The sequence below is a fragment of the Crotalus tigris genome, unplaced genomic scaffold (genome assembly GCF_016545835.1).
Source record: "Crotalus tigris isolate CLP2741 ecotype Arizona unplaced genomic scaffold, ASM1654583v1 scf7180000017816.2395320, whole genome shotgun sequence".
Lineage (NCBI taxonomy): Eukaryota > Metazoa > Chordata > Lepidosauria > Squamata > Viperidae > Crotalus > Crotalus tigris.
In genome coordinates, this window is record NW_024096653.1 from 1,817,583 (window position 1) to 1,836,146 (window position 18,564).

Below are 18,564 nucleotides of genomic sequence, written 5' to 3' on the forward strand. Positions count from 1 at the left end.
GGCAGTCCAGCAAAAGCCTTCCCTTTTATACTCAGGCTCTTAAAGGGTTACAGACCCTGCTTGCTCTTAAAGGGACACAGACCCTGCATCGTCCACCTTATATTACATTACATCATTACATAAGCTGTTTAGCTATTAAATCATTATCTTGACATAGTTAAAAATGCAACTAGATGTAATCATAATGGTAATTGCTATTATTAAGAGAGTTGTGATACTGACTATGGAAAGGATCTGTAGAGGCAACCCACATTGCCTATCTCTTTTCCATTCAGCAACTGTGTCATGCAATAAATGAAAAGATAGGAAAGAACATCTCTCTGGTCCAAAATGAGTGGCATTCCATCAATGCTATATTATGGGCATTTATATTTTATAAGGACATAAATTGTTTGTTATTTTCTATACAAACATTTGTTTTCTAGCATTAAGAATGACCACAAGGATGGAAAAGTATTGCAAGAACAAATGTGCTGCAATTCTATATAAAAACACGGGCTGCAAACACTAATACGGCTTAGGCTACATTCCAAACATGTTGCAAAAATGTGATTTTCTGCACAAAAGATTAAAGTCTGGGAAACCAGATCTTGCAAAATACTTTACGCTAGTTCTTGAAAACATGATTTCTCAGTCAATTACTCAAAAAACAGGGCACAATGCTTGACTGGGGCTCTCTATTTATTCATTTGTTTATTTATTTATTTTAAGAGCAGCCTTGGGGTAAATTATAGATCCTTCATAATAACCTTTGTGGAGCCTTGTCCGAAGGGCTTATGTATAAAAAGGTACTTCTTTTCAAATAGCCTGGAGCAATTTTCTAGGAATCACTCCACTTTACAACTTCTTTCTTTGAGCTTATTTGTGCACATTTATCCACACTCTGAGTGGTGATTCATGTTCTCAACCAAACCCTGTTAGCTGAAATCGATGGGATTTACTGCCAAGTAGCATGTTCTGGATCAGTGTGCTCATGAAAATAGCATTTGGCAACATGATAGAAGACTGTACCTTGTTTCATTTGCTCCCCTAATGGCTAAAATAGCCTGGAAAAAAAACTCAATGAAACAGATCTTTGATTACTTAGGACAAGAGTAGTAAACCTTTTCTTCTTAAGCCTTAGGATAAATTCCATTTTTTAAGTATAGCTCCAGCTATAGCTGATGATATTAAAAAAAAAATGTATCTAAGGGCATGGTGTTTATTGCAGCAGGGGAAGTCCATAATAAAATGTAGTTTAAAATAAATGCCCACAGCCAGCCTCATACTTACCTGCATGAAATATGGTGTGACTATTGATCTCCTTAAACCATTTGTCTGTCTCCACTGTCTACCTGTTGTAAGCCAGCTAGCTATAGAGAAGCTATAGGAGACACTTCTCAAAACAAAATACATATTATCCACAGAGAGTAGTGTACTTATCTAGTTTTGCACCCTGGGTTAGTGGTTTAATGGCGGAGGGCTCTTTAAAACAGATCATATGTATTCAATGGAGCTAAACATGATTTCATTGCAGAAAATAAAACAGGTATATTATAAAATGAACATTTGCAAATTCAAGTATAACCAATCAGCTACTCTTTCACTATCAAATAGTTTTGACCAATCATAATGAAGTTGTAGCCCAAATTTGGTGGTTGTTAGCTTTTGGGTTAGCTGCAGGTTACAATAAGTTGTGCTGACTTTGTTTTCATTTTCTCCTGTACTTGTCATAACACATATGACTGACTTTTGGACTAATGTCTAATTCTAGCTTAAGAAATCAAGTAAACACGTCTTCCAGATCTCCATGCTTTGCCATAATCAGTGGCAAGATTCTAGCAAACCCAAATGAAGAATTCTACTTAGGATGGACCCTACCAATTAGCATTCAGATAATTTCTTGACTTACTATCTTTGTATTACTGAAAATGCATTTGTAGTGCCTAACCAATGCTGCCTTACAATATATTCCTGTCTGAATTGGAGTTCACATGATGGTTAACCACATGTAGCAGTCAGATTATAATGCCACCTATCAAGTACCATTTAACATCCCCTGGTTGTTTTATATGATCCATATTTCACATCAAATATTTTTCTAGGATTTGAACAAATGTCTGAATCTTCAGTCCTTGAAGATTTCAGTCACCGTTCATAAGATGCTGTCTGAGTTCCAAGTTTTCTTGTTAAAAATGGAAAATGCTTTAGCAGGGGGTTAGACTAGAAGACCTCCAAAGTCCTTTCCAACTCTGTTATTCTGTTCTGTTATTCCTGTATGAATGTTAGCATTGTTTGGTTAAAGTATGCATATTTGATTATGCTGCTTTCAGGTGTTCTAAGGCAAGTGGTATATCAATTTTAAATGAACAACTAAACTAAACAAATAAATTGTATAATTATGACAGCTCATTTAAAAAGAAAAAAAGAAAAAGGAAAATGTATTGAGAGTCATATCCTGGTCAAAGATATATACAAATTGTCCTTGACTTACAACAGTTCATTTACAATGCATTTGTAATACATTTATTACAAATGCATTGTAATAGTTGCAGCTATTGCAACATCCCCATGATCAGGTGATCAAACAACAGAAACTTTGAGCTCAATTGTGGTCATAAGCTGAGGATTCCCTGTTTTTCTCCTGTGCAAAAGCCCAGAAAACATTACAATGAACAACAACCACAACACATATCTCTTTTTAAGCAGAATTTTCAGTTTCAGGGCATGTACAGAATTATTTCTAGGATAGTGTCTAGAAATAAAATGCCAAAGTGAAATTTCATACGTCGACGGACACTTGAAAACTGATTCTCTGAGACTTATGGTATCAACAGTTGTGCTGAAAGTGAACTTGCTCGATTTTTTTTTTGGAAGTTACATCTGTCTGCTTAATAATTTCTGTCTTATATTACAAAAGAATTGACCAAGTTTAACAAGAAAAGACAGACAGACAGATAGATGTGAGAGAGGGAGAGAGAAAGAGATAGAGAGAGCAAATATATATAAAAAATATTGACCTCAGAATGTTTCTTTGGAATAAAACAAGGCATTTATGTTGTGGATTTCTAGAAAAATGAGTTAATTGCCTCCCACAGCATCAGCTACATTGCTGTGCCCTGAATTGGTATTGCCACATCTGCCCTGCACAGCTTTAAAAATCATTAATTTATTCTTAAGTCACCTATTATTCACGCTAGACTAAATTTAATGGTTGATTTTATTTGCCATTGCACTTTATTTCATTTGGCTAAATGTTTTTAGTTTCATGTATCTTATAATCCTCGTTATATTTAAGTTAAAGGTTAAATGTGTTCTGTCAGCCTTGCAATATTTTTGAAGAAATGCAAAAGAGAACAAGTAGGGTTTATTGGAAAGATACCAAGCTTGGTGTACAGAATCATGCATATAAGGCTGCAGTCTTACTGAATGATATTCTACTGACTAAATATGCATAATCTAATCAGCTATTATTTGTGTATTTATTACTTTATTTGTCATATTTACTTATTTCATATCCCACTATTTTTTAAAAAAATGACTCTTACTGTTACATACTGTTACATACATTACTTTTAACAGTTTGTCATAACTTATTTTTTAAAAATGTTATTGCTAAGCAAACCGACATTTGTTACCTAATATCCGGAATAGTTACATTTAAGTAGCCCTTCCCTGATTATTGGTAAATTTGTTAATACACACCCTCATAATTACTCAGTCTCTGTGATTATTATGTAATTTATACATATACAAATAAATTTTGCATCTAATTGGCAAGCTATAGTATTGGGGTAAGTAAAGTATGTTTTAATTTGCACTAATGAACTTGAATCAGCATGGCCAATGAAAGAGATCATAAGAACTGAAGTTTAAAATATTGAAAGGAAATTGAATTTCCAGCCTTTATTTTAGTAATAAGAGAGGGTTATTAAGTAAATTAACAAGTTCTCTTAAAATATCTATACAGCAGATAATATTTGTAGTGAGTGGATTAGACTAAAGCTTGTTCATCTTTTCTTATAGTGTCTTGTTGCCCAATCATAAGCCTCTGGGAAATGTAGAAGCTAGATGTAAAGACATTACATTCCTGTAAAAGCTTCTCCCCAGAAACTTTTGTTCATGTTGTTTTTTTCCTCTGGAGGCAGCACACTGAACAGAACAGGATCAGTAATGAATATCACCCTTATTCTCTATGAACATGGTTGTCAGACATTTTCAGGGAACACACTACCTGTTCTTCTATCTCCTACTTTTAATTTCATCTTCCTCTTTCTCTCTGTTGTGCGCATCTTTGCTTACTCTAAAAGGAAATTGTATAATGAGTATGTATATATACTTTCTGTCCAAACAAGCAAATTTGCTTCACTTCTAAATGAATCATTTTGTAACATGCATATCGAAAGTATGGCAAGCTTTTCCATTAATCTTCCAGGTATATAATGTAATTGGTGAAGTGTCTGTTCGATACTGAAGCCAAGATTATATGGATTAAGTCATTATTTATACCTGTTTTCACATGGACCTCTATGCCACACATTTGTATGCGGTCTTCATACATTTCATTTGGATTCAAGTTTATTGTCTAAATGATTTATTTTTCTATATTATAAACAGAGTCTAAAAATAAAATAAGAATACCCACTATGTACTCTAATTTAACTATCCAGATATTGTCCCTACAATTTCTATGACGTTTTGCCACATTATACAGCTAAAATATGTGCATGTCAGTACTAATAAATATATTTAGTATAGTAAGACGTTTCTTTCCTTTCCTTTTATTTTTTTTGAATGGGTTAGATGTGCTAACATTTGAACAAGATTTCCTTGTGAAATGGAACAATATAATTGTAGGAGATTACCAGGCTGAGACTGAGGGAAGGGTCAAGCGTGTCATAAATCTCGAGTCCCATCACTCCCATAAGAATCCAGCCCACCTTGAATTCCATTTACCCTTATCTTCCGCTAATATATTTTGATCATTAGTAGTTCAGATTTTTGTAGAAAGTCTTAGCATGCAATAAACCTGTATTCGTTTGAACTGCTCTGGCTCCCAATTTCTTACACTAGATGTTATCTTTGCATCTTTATTTTGGCAATCTTCACACAGCCAAGTGTTGATAGCTGTTGGGTATCTGTCAAAACTTTGTCCTTTTGAACCAGAGATTTCATCTTTTCATTTTTAATTAGTTATGGCTGACAGGAAGAATATTGGAAAATACTACCTTAAAATATAAATTTGATATATAGCTTCTGCCTGTGTTATCTAGGAACTGACAATACAACATATGGATTAAGAGTTGGAATGCAAGGAGGAAACATTCGTGGCATATAGAAAAAGGTCCTCTTTTGCATAATCCTACTGTGTAGCAGTGGCTGGTGGTGATGCCAAAATATTGTGGAAGGGAATCCAGAACAATTGAAAGCTCCACTAGCACTAACACTGATGATGTTACTTATTTTGGATAATGAAATATCTGCAAGAAAACAACCAAGTCCAGAAAGAATCAAGGATCCCCTCAGTTGAAAGCTCCCCTTGAAAAGTGGGTATTTTTCATTGTTCTGTTCAAATCAAGTCAGTCTGATGTGCCTCAATTTGACTTCCCTCAGTCTTGGGCCATGGTACAGAAAGAAAATCCTGGCCACTGCTTGTCAGTTCAACTTTTTTATTACTATTATTTTTTTGTAGCTTAGAGAACCTGAAGATATGAAGATGATGTCTGAAAGCATATGGGCTCCCATTGTCCTTCCTGACTGAATAGGCCTAACTGGGTTAAACTCCATAAGCTAAGTGCCTGCATGTTTGAAAGAGTCAATTATAAACTTTTATTGAAAGCACCTTCTTTTGACTTGGAGGAACTTTTTAATTATAGCCATACAATTACAGGACTCACATATTTTAGTCTTTGGTAAAATGACTAGGAATATATGCTAACTTTGTAACTCCAGATGTGTCTGGGTAAAAATAATTTTCTGGACCCATTTCAGTCACTCATGTCAAAAGAAGAAGAATAGTTTGGGGTTCCAACTTGAGCTGGGGTTGCACAAGAATAAATACAAATGAGATTCAGACAGCTGTGAGGAAAGAAGAAATATTTATTCCTAAAAGCAAAGAGTTTGCCTTTAGGGGCAGCTGCAGAGAAATGGGGTGTAGCAACATAGTTTTATAGGGAAGCTTGTCTTGGCATGGAAGTGTCTACATGCTAATTGTAGAGTGATACTTGAGGTGTGTGTGTGTAGGTATTTCATCTATGATGTTTATTCTTGTGAACATGCAGTTTTGTTGGAAGACCTAATTTAATTAACTCTATTTGTGTTTATAGATCTTCCCTTTGATATGTGTATTAGGTCTGGATAACTTATTTGGGAGTTTGAGGAAGTCTGAGTAAAAGATTTTCCCTTGTTTGCTGTTTTTACTTGATTAACTTAGTTTCAGCTTGCCTGACAATTATTTAGTGGAGACATTGATTCTCAGACTACTGTGGATTCTGTTACTGTTTTAATGAAAGATGGAAACAGTATAAATAATAAAATATCTTTTGATATAAAACTCCTTACACTCTCTCTCATTCAGGATATAGCACTGAGATTGTTCTATGCTATATAAAATTTCTAGTGTTCAATATATTGTCTTCTACACTGTTTATCATATACAGTATATGGGATACTAGAAGAAGTTATTCAGAGTTTTGCAGTAGGATGTCATCAGTACCTTTAATGATGTCTCCTTTTTTTCAATTAAGTATGTGCCTTCAGGTTGTTGTCAATATCTAGTGATTAAATAGATAGATTGATAGATCCAAGCTACTAGGGATACCTCATATACTCTATCAGTCTCCTCCATAGAGCTCTTACAGAAGTAAAGAATCTGAATAGATAGATAGATAGATAGATAGATAGATAGATAGATAGATAGATAGATAGATAAAATGTAGTTGTCACATAACTTAAATTATTATTATTTTTTTAATTTTAAGTTATGCAATTGGAAAACTTTGAAGTTCCTCCAAACCTTTAGGACCTATTCCAATTTTATTATCAATATAGTTAGAAAATTTTGGCAGACAACCTTATCAGTCTTGCCTAAGCTAGAAGCAATATTATATGGATGGTAGAATTCCAGGGGATCCCTGGACATAGACTAGATTGCTTTTGTTAATTGCGAAGTTATGTTCAACCCATCATGACCCCATGGACAACATTCCTCCAGGTCTTCCTGTCTTCTACCATCTTCTGGAGTCCATTTAAGTTCACACCTACTGCTTCAGTGACTCCATCCAGCCACCTCATTCTCTGTTGTCCTTTTCTTCTATTGCCCTCAATCTTTCGCAGCATCAGGCTCTTCTCCAGTAAGTCCTTCTGTCTCATTAGATAGCCAAAGTATGAGTTTCAACTTCAGGATCTGGCCTTCTAAAGAGCAGTTGGGGTTGATCTCTTGTAGGACTGACCGGTTTGAACACCTTGCAGTCCAAGGGACTCGCAGGAGTATTCTCCAGCACCATAGTTGAAAGGCCTCAATTCTTTGGCGCTCAGCCTTTCTTATGGTCCAATTTTCACATTCATACATTGCAACTGGAAAAACCATGTCCATGACTATACGCACTTTTGTTGGCAGGGTGATGTCTCTGCTTTTTAGTATGCTGTCTAGATTTGCCATAGCTTTCCTCCCCAGGAGCAAGCATCTTTTAATTTCTTGGCTGCAGTCCCCATTTGCAGTGATCTTAGAGCCCAGGAAAATAAAATCTCCATTTCTTCCCCATCTATTTGCCAGGAATTGAGAGGGCCGGATGCCATGATTTTGGTTTTCTAGATTATAAAGTTTAAAAAAAATGCTCCAAAGAGAGAAAAATTTCTTCTTTACTGTAACCAAGAAAAACTACATAAAATGTCCATAAAGTTATGAGGAGTCAAACTGTATTTAAATAAAACTTTATTTTTAATGTAAAAATAAGGGTGCATGCTAATAACACTTCCCCCCCCCCAAAAAAGACCCAATTTTTAAGTCATAGTACTATGATTCACCTTAGCAGGCTGCACAATCCTAGAAAATGATGCACCTGCTTTAATTAATTGCATAACTGTGTTTTTTAATCCTTTCACGTGTTCCAAAGCAGATCTTATTCTTCAACTCTGAAACATATATAGCCTTATTATAATAATAATCTATGTTCATGCACCCACCCTCCCCTGAATGATACTATGAACTATAAAGTTTGGAGTGTGCATTTCCATAAGAGTCACACAGGACTGTCTTAGAGAACAGATCAAACTGGAAAATAATTTGGGATCCCCTTCAAAATATGAACAAGGAAGCTAAGTATATCTTCACAACCAGGACAATTTCAACTTGATATTGGAAGGTGAAATTCCTGGATCAAAAGATATCTAGTGAGGCACTATAAAAAAACAGACAGCAAGTACAAGTAGCATTTGCCCAAACTAATGACAGCTGCTTATAAATCCAGAGGAAAAAGGAATGTTTGATGCTGAAAAAATATGATATCCCATTGGTATCATTTCAGAGTTTCAATTTGTGCTCCAACTACAAATACAAAATAAGTGAACTCTAACAATAGATTTCATCATCATGGAATATCAGAAACACAATCCAAACAAATCTGAAATTGTCAGAGCAGAAATATCAGGAATGAACATTGGGAAGCAGAGAATTGAAAGACTCTTCCAGGCTGGGAAGCATCAATATTGCAGACAAGAAATGCATGCTTATTATTACTAGCAAAGGAATTTCAAGATACTGCTGTGATATAACTCTCCCAAAATGATAATAATCTCAATTTGGGTCCAAGGCAAGCCAATCAATATAACAGAGATTCAATCTGTGTTTCAGCTACAAATGCAAAGAAAGCTGAATTCTATTCTGACTTGCAATGTCTTGTTGATAAAAAAAACAATTAAAAGATGTGATACACCTAATAGATAACTGAAATTATAAACTTGGAAGAAAAGTAGCATCTGAAATAGTGAGAAAATTTAGCCTCTACTTCTTTCCCAAAGAAGTAGAAGAGAGGCTAACACAATTCTGACAAGAAAATTTTAAACATTATAGTAAATACTTTCTTCAAACAACTTAAGTGACAACTGTGATATGGGCAGTATCAAAAGCAAGCTGACCATATGCTTTGCAACAACTTTCATTGTACAAAAGGAAATAGTTCTGACTGAAATTCAGATCATGAGTTTTACTTGAAAAATATCTTCTGAAAGGGGAAACAAACAACAACAAAAACAATCATCCAAATAACATATAACCTCAGCAGTATTCCATATGAGAATGTAGTCAGGGCAAATAATTGATTTGATGGCTTAGATTTGATAAACAGGTTGTCTGAAAAACTTTGGATTGGAATCTGTGACATCATTTAAGATGAAACAAATGAAAATATCTCAAAGTTAAAGAAAAGAAACATAAGGCAAAAGAGTTACTTGGTAATACATCAAAAATAGCTTTAAAAAAGGCAGAAAGCAAAAGACAAAAGATATAATAGCTAAACTATATTCTGAGTTCCGAATAAGAGTGTACAATATGTCTCCCTCTCCCTCTCTCCCTCCCTCTCTCCCTCCCTCTCTCTCTCTCTCTCTCTCTCTCTCTCTCTCTCTCTCAAATAATGCAAGGAAATGGAAAAAAACAACTGAGTGGGAAAGACATAACATTTATTTAAAAATCTTACAGAAATCAAGGGAATATTTTATGTAGAAAACAAGCAAACAAACAAACCCAACATAATAAAAGGCTAAGATGACATAGATATGCTGGAGAAAGAAGATATAAATGAAAGATGGTGCAAATACAGAGAAGAACTGCATAAAAAGTTCCCAAAGTTAATAATATACACAAAGGTTTGATCGCTAAATTGCAGCCAGACAATCTGGGAAGTGAAGTTAAATGGCCCCAACAACAAAGCTGTGGGAGTTGATGAAATACTGGCCAAACTGTTTAAAACCTTGCAAGATGATGCAGTTAAAATGCTTTTTGTAATTTGTAAGCTGATAAACACAGCAGTGGCCAAGGAATGGGAAAAGATAAATTTATATTCTGATACCAAAAAGGCCAATGCTAAAGAATTTCCAAACTACTGAACCATTGTACTTACAATACCTGATTGTAAGATAATGTTCAAAATTTTGCAAACCAGACTTTACCAATAAAAGTCACCTTATTTATTTAACATATGAAAAACAGTATTGTGGCAACTGCTATACTGGGAAAAAATAGAAAAGAGAATGAAAAATTGCAGGGAGAAACTCAGCAGCCTAAGGTGATACCATTTTGGAGATTGGAAGTAGAAGATCTCTTTTAGAAAGTGAAAGAAGAGGGTGGAAATATTGAAGACAATTAAACAAAGCTATGAAAAGATAACATAGTTATACTGTATATTATCACTATTAGTGGTAGCTTTCAGTAGTTCATTCTCTCTCTCTCTCTCTTCCTTTTTTTCTCTGAACACGTGAAGACAAGACAAGACATCTATCATTTCAAGCTATAAAGTTACTTATCATCTTTGCAACTTAGGTTAATGTTGACTTTTATACTTGATTTTTCATTCCTTCTCTAGCAACTAGTCAATTTTACTATCAATATGCAATATGTTTATCCCTATCCATTTTACAAGAGTCTTTGCAGTCCACTTCTAGGCTGATGCTAGTTTAATTCTAAGCCAATTTAAGGGGAAAAAATTTGGTCTAAGAGAATAACAGAATAAGAGTTGGAAGGGATCTTGGAAGTCTTCTAGTCCAACCCCCTGTTCAAGCAGGAGACCCTATACCATTCCAGACAAGTGGCTGTCCAGTTTCCCTTTGAAAACTTTCAGTGGTGAAGCAGCCACAATTTCTGAAGGAAAGCTGATTAATTGTTCTAACTATCAGAAAATGTCTCCTTAATTCCGGGTTGGATCTCTCCTTGATAAATTTCCATCCATTGCTTCTTGTCTTGCCTTCTGGTGCTTTGGAGAATAGGTTGCCCCCCACTCTTCTTTGTGGCAGCCCCAATTATTGGAACACTTAGTCCTTCTTTTCACTAGACAAGACTTACCCAATTCATGCAACTGTTCTTCACATGTTTTAGCCTCCAGTCCCCTAACTATCTTTGTTGCTTTTTTCTACATTCTTTTGGGTAAAAGCTAGAAATTATTTCAGTCTAGATTACATTCTACCATAGACAGTTCCTATGCTTTGATGACAGCCATATTCCACCTCATCCCTAGGCAACTTGCCATTCCAAGACATCAATTTCCAATTTGTCAATAATTTTCCTTATGTGGGTGTATGCTATGTAGAGGTGTGTGCAAACAGATTTTTAACATATATACTTGCATGTAACACACACACACATACAATATTACTAATATACAAAGTTAAATTAGATTTATAAATAAATAGTAAATACATATGTTTGTTGGCATAATATGTAGCTGCAGAAACATCTGACCCATTTTCAGATCTAAACCAGTAAAAGAGGCAAACAAAAATACTTTATTCTCCCAGCTTTTTCTCAAGAGCTGCAGCAGCTTTTATTACATCACTTTCTCAGTGACTTTCTCTGTTGGTTATAATGCATGCTTGACATGCAGAATATTCCCTGTTACAAGCATGATCATAAACATGTTTATTTTAATTACTAGGTACCTCACATACCCTTTCTTTCCTAGCCACCTTCTTTCTTAGTGGGCTTAGGTTTTTTAAGAGTACACTGATGCACCATTCCATCATTTTATCAATGAAATGAGGGGGAAAACTTTTTCCCTCATCTAGGAAGATAGGTTGTCTACTTCTTCATGGTAGACAAAATGCTGACAGGTGTCTAGAACAGAATAAGATCCAGTGGGCAAACTGGACACCAACATTTGACCTTGCAGAAACCATAATTCAGAGCACGAAAACATGGGTCATGGTTGTATTTGCAATGGGTTGAAGATGAGTAGAAGATGATGTTTATTCCTGCCTTCCAGAAATTCTTGATGGCCTCTATTCATGATGGGTCAACCTGTAACTGCCTTTAGTTTCCTTTCCTTTCCTTGCATTTCCTATATTTGTGTACTAAAAGCAAAAATGAACATTTTCTTTGCTTTGTTTTGAGAAAATAATTATTTTGTCTTAATAAGAAGTGTCATGGATTGCTAGTTTTTGACACAGGGATTGGTGAGACAGCTGTATGAATGACACTGTTAGTCATCTATGATTGGCAGGCCGATACAGTTTTGTCTGGCTGATTTTTATTTAATTTTGATTGTTTGCAAGTTTGCCAGAATCAACCCTAGTCTCTCTAAGTAAAGATGCCACTGAAAGACATGATTAATTATTTGTTTTCCATTTCAGGATCATTGCACAAAGAATGTTTTGAACCTTGATGGCACATCATAAAAATGAGCAAATTAATAATGATTTTCCATGATGTAGGTGGAGAAAATAAAATGGTAACTCATAACATCTCATCAAAATACATTTCTTTAGATAGAGAAATGTCATCTTTATTTCCATTTCAAGTCAATGTTTGGATAGTCAACAATGCAAATTGATTCATGAAATTTCTCAAGGTCAGCAAAAAAGAATGTGTCACATCTTAAGTGCAGTTTTCTTCTCTGATATGGCTGCTGGCACCAGGGCCTCTTTAAAGTAGTTGATACTATTTGCTGATTATATTTCATTCTAATTCTTTTCACAGAATTGACAGTCTTTGTCTTCCAGGTAACTTTAGTGAGGTGTGGATCGTCTCATTTTTCACATTTGTTGTTTTTATCCTCTGTGGTATTTCTTTTCTATTTTTAAGCTGCCTTCCTCTTAGGGGGAAAAAAAATATTTTTAGAAGATAGCTGCCCAAATTGTTGCAATGCACATATACTGGGCAATGGACCATCTCCAGGCAAAACACCTGCCCAGTATTTTGAAATCTAACTGCAGAAGAGAATAATACTATTTACTAGGTTTGTTTAGCCAAGGTTCAGATTATGCACATGTGAATTCAGATTCTGGCAAGTCTTCCATATAAGAGATTCTAAGATAGATATCACTGGTTGTTGACTTATGATCCCAATTGGAAGTGGAACTTTTTGTCATTAAACTGGACATTAAATGACCTTTTCTTTGCTAAAATTATTAAGTGAATTATTGCAGTCATTAAATGAATGATGTAATTGTTAAGCAAATCCACCTTGCATCATTGACTTTGATCAGCTGGGAAGGTTGCAAATGGTGATTATGTGACCACCACCACCCCAGAACACTGCAACCATCATAAATGCATGCTGTTTGTCAAGTGCTCAAATTTTTGATTATATGATCACAGAGATGCAGCCATGGTCACTATGTGAGAACTGAGCGTAAGTCTCTTTTTTCCAGTACTATCATAACTTTAAATAGTTGCTCAATAAAACCTATCTATAGATGATAGACAGATAGATAGATAGGTAGATAGATAGATAGATAGATAGATAGATAGATAGATAGATAGAGCAAGAGAGAAAAGAAAGAAAGAAAGAAAGAAAGAGAAAGGAAGGAAGGAAGGAAGGAAGGAAGGAAGAAAGAAAGAAAGAAAGAAAGAAAGAAAGAAAGAAAGAAAGAAAGAAAGAAAGAATGAATGAATTTGGGGGTCAGACAAGTGTTTCAAAGGATTGGCTGAAAGATTAAATCAACTTATCACTGATCTAAATTTTAGAGCCAGGGTGGAGTTTATTATTTGTTGTTTTTTGCAAATACTAGTTGAAATCTGAGTTGCTGTCATTCTTGGGATAGAGCTGTAGATTTGTTATCTGACTTCTACTTTCTCATAAGCCTGTACAAAAGAGCTTCTTCTTCTTCTTCTTCTTCTTCTTCTTCTTCTTCTTCTTCTTCTTCTTCTTCTTCTTCTTCTTCTTCTTCTTCTTCTTCTTCTTCTTCTTCTTATCTTCTTCTTCTTCTTCTTCTTCTTCTTCTTCTTCTTCTTCTTCTTCTTCTTCTTCTTCTTCTTCTTTTTCTTCTTCTCCTCCTCCTCCTCCTCTCCTCCTCCTTCTCCTCCTCCTCCTCCTCCTTCTCCTCTCTCTCTCTCTCTTCTCATTTGTATAAGGTTCCCAAACAATTCAGAACCCTGAAATATGACACTTCTAGCCTTCATGAATAGAAATGTTTTAGACTGAAGCCATTTGACTAGAACGCATGAGTGGCTAGAAGGGCAACAGAGACTGAGTATAATTAGTGTCATAAGTTTGTCTTCAAGTTGCAACTACTATTATCATATGTATTTTGGACTATCTGGGATATAAACAAAGATCAAGAATGGAACTTCAGAAATATTGAATGATGATGACCAAAGTCAAACAAAGTCTGAATTTTGAATCCGGGGAGACAAGTAGTACTGTGGTTCTGTTCTATTTATGCTGACTTAAGTTGCAGTATTGTACTAATCTGTTTTATAGGAAGTCTCAATCAGAGCAAAGATGCCCAGAATCACCATGTTAAACAGTAGTGCTTCTTGTATGTGTTTTAATAAGTCCAGTCCTGACTCAGCATCCTATAGGCTTGACAATGTTGATTGTTTCCCTCTGTTCATTAACAAGGGAAAGGGAAATATGCTATGGTTAATCCCAGTCATTAATATAGTAAAGATAAAGTGCTCTGATAATGTGATATTGTTATCTGATTCTGAAATGCCACTTAACAATTCTGTGACAATTAGCACACCATTATGTGTTCAATGTTGCCTCATTTGCATGGAGGAATGCATAATAATGATTAATGAAACTTTAATTGAACATAATTTGATAATTGGGCAACGGGCAAATAATTCAATTTCAGTGAATTGGATACTGATTCAAGAGTGTAGGTATATATTCTTGATTCTGCTATTCTGGACATGGAGCATCCCAAAAAATTTTCTCCCATGGCATCTTCTCTTTACTATGCTCATAATACATATACTTACACAGTATTTGTTCTCCATATATGAAATATAAATATATATGTATACATATATTGTATGTTGTCACTTTTCTTAATGTGCATCCCACATGGTTTCAAGGTTCATTGTTTTTGTACTCTCTGACTAGTTCTTACAGTGAAACTATCAACACAATAACTTTTTTTGGGGGGGGGGTTGTTTGTTTATTAGCTTATAAATAGAGATGACATGGAATTTGTCTATACAGTATAACAGATTGGAAAAAACCTTGGAGGTCTTTTAGTCCAACCCCCTGCTCAAGCAGGAGACCCTATACCATTTTAGACAAATGGTTATCCAGTCCCTTAATAAAAGCCTCCAGTTTTAGAGCACCCACAACTTCTGAAGGCAAGTTGTTCCACTGGTTGATTTTTCTCAGTGTCAGGAAATTTCTCCTTAGTTCTAGGTTGCTTCTCTCTTTGTTCAGTTTTCATGCATTACTTCTTGTCTTCCCTTCTGATGCTTTGGAAAATAGGTAAACCCCCTCTTCTTTGTGGAAGCCCCAAAGATTGACCCAATGATTGACCCAAGATCACTCAGTTGTGTTCTGTGCCTCTGGGAAGACAAGAGGCTATACTATAGGCCACTAAACTATTCTGATTCTCAGATATGTGTGTATATGTGTGTCAGCATGTATATCTGTGCTGTTCTTTAATCAATCCTATTCCTTTGTTCCTTCTATTGATTATGCTATAATGAGATCGAGGTCCGAAGAGAGTGTTTACTCATGTTCACTTGAATGAAAAAGGGATTCCATGAAATTAGGAACTTGATTGCTTTCTGAAGACTCTTGGTTGTGCAGAAAGGTTTATTCATTTTCCAGATAAAATGCATAGAAGGTTTCCCTTAGGATTCACTGCTCATTGCAGCAAAGTATAGAATCGAGAGAATAAGTCAAGCTTATATTGAGGGATTGAGCTGAGGCCCGAATGCACTCCCTCATTCTACCTCAAGTTTGCAGGCTGAATGTCTGCATATAATTAACATTACACAGTGCTTTAATTTTAATGTGCTTCACTTATCTATGAGATTACATTGCCACAGAAAGCATTTTCCATACTATGCTTCAAGAAACAAATCATTGTGGCACGGAAATGGGATAACATCAAATGCATCATATAATGTCTAAAGGAAACTAAATATTACTGAATGGAAATCAAAAACAAAAACAAAAAACAACAACCTAGACATAAAAAGGCAATTATCAATATTTCTAAGACCCTGAAGTTTTCATGTGTGAAGAGAAAAGGAGAGAAAGTCTAATCTGAATTACTTGAAAGGGTTTAACAAATTCATAGAAAATTAATGTATCAAAGATGCTAGTCATACTTCTGATAATAGTATTAATTAATTAATTTCCCTGAAATATCTATTGAAAGCATGAAGGCCCATTAGTGTCCTGCATGCTGACCATCTTGATGCCTCACTTCACTGAATGAACACAATATGACACCTTGCAAAGTGGCACAGCTAGGCAGAGCTTGCTGGATAGGCAGTCTTGCGTCAAAGGAGAACAATCTTGGATATGCACATTATAAAGAAGTCATTTCCCCACTAATTAGAAGTAGAGAGGTTGTTTCACATCTTTGTTCCAAAGCTCCATAGAGATAAAAGGCTCCTTAGAGACTCTGTATATTTAGTAGATAGGTTTTATATTTGATGGCACCAAAAAAGAGGACCTTTTTTTAAAATTTTCTGTACTATGGCTTTATTATTATTCTTTCTTCCCAAAAAACGTATATGCCGGAATGTCCCCCAATTATATATTATTACAAAGCATGAACAGGAGTATATCACTAAACTGGAGAATTTAACAAACAAGATATAAAACTATGATCTGATCCAACTGGCAATATTTATTTATTTTTGCATGCATAGTTTTTCTGTCCTCATAAACCTCATGAATTCTGGGTAGGTTATATGTATTAAAGTAATAATAATAAAAGCACAATAATAACCAAACTACATGTAGTGACAAAAATATATGCACTTTCACACTCATACATCCACACATCTGTTTTGGCACCAGTGGCTTTACAGTCAGACCTCAGTCAGAAAAAAGTTTCTAAGTTCCATAGGTTGTTCATGATAATGAAAATAATTTCAAAACCCATAGCCAGGTCTGAAGGCAGACTGCCATGTCTCGCAATAATCTGTTTCTTCCAGAGGATTCTCCATTTGCAGTCTACCTTCTCAAAATTTTATGGGAGATTTAATATAAGACAGTAGATGCTCCTCATCTACTGGATTCAGGTCTGGCTTTCTGATAAGTGGGACAACTAGTGTTTCTTTCAGAATTGCTGGGACTTCACCTACTCTAAAACAAACAAACTAAAAAATAACTCTCCCCCCCCAAAAAAATCAAGGATCTGAGCAAGATTGTTGGGTAGGGGAAAATCTTAGAGGTGATCCTGTTGAAGAGATCAAAAGGGCACTGAGCAGTTGCCATCTCAATCATTAAGAAAATCCCGAGCCTGTCTGAGAAACCTCTAGATCCATTATGTGTGTATGGTGCTCCATCTTTTTTTTTATTGAAAAGTTTTACAAAAGTTTACAACAAAACAACCCCAAACCCCACCACCCCCTCCCCTTCCCACACTTCCCAGAGCTGAATACAGGGTTACAAATATGACAATCATAATCTAAATAACATTAACCAACTATATAAAAACCAAATCCATAATACACTTTAACTCCCTTTTAACATAAAATAAACAAATTCTAAATAAGCATAATACATAAACAAATTAATATCCTAATTCTTAAACAATATGATATAATAAAAATTCCACTATAATAAACTATTGATAATAATAATAGTAATAATAATAATACTCATTATTCGAAAAGTAAATGAAACTTTTTATTCCCATATTTATTTTGAATATGGTCTATCTGTTATGTCCTGAGCCTGTGCAAGCAGGCTCGGGGCATTGCAAACGGTCCCGGGCAGGTGCAAGTTGCCCAGGACCAGACAGGCTGTCGCCAGTACTTGTGCGCATGCACAAGTGCTGGCACGCCAAAAGTTGCAGATTGACCCGGGGATGGCCTATATAAGAGGCCAGGAGTTTTGGGCATTGCCGGTGTCTTCTAACTGTAGGCTGAACTAAGAATAAAGAGTGGGATTGCCTTACATCGAAGAAGAAAAGGTGTAAGCTTACCCGAGTGAGTCCTGAGCGGCAGGAATGGCGTTGACTCGGCAGCTACCTGCCAATCCAGCGTGCATTCGGGGGTAGGCTGGCTGATAGACCCTTCCTTCTACAAAAACGGCAAAGATTGGAAGGCTTTCGGAATTCGACGTCTCACATCCAGAGAGGTGGGAGTCCTACGTAGCCAGGGTGGAAAACTACCTCAAGGTGAACCAAGTAAGGGAAGATAGTTTAAAGGCTGCCACCCTGCTGTGCGTTTGCGGTCAAGACGCATTCAAAATCGCTGAGAACCTTGCAGCACCTGTCCCTCTAGATTCTGTCAACTACGCAGATCTAAAAAAGCTACTGAAGGAGCACTTCCAGCCCAAGATGTCCGTCATCGTGTGGCACCACACCTTCGAGCAGAGAGATCAACGACCTGGAGAATTGGCCAAGGAGTACATCGCCGCATTGAGGAAGGCCGCCAAACATTGCGAGTTCAAGGACCTCGAAGAACGACTGAAGGAC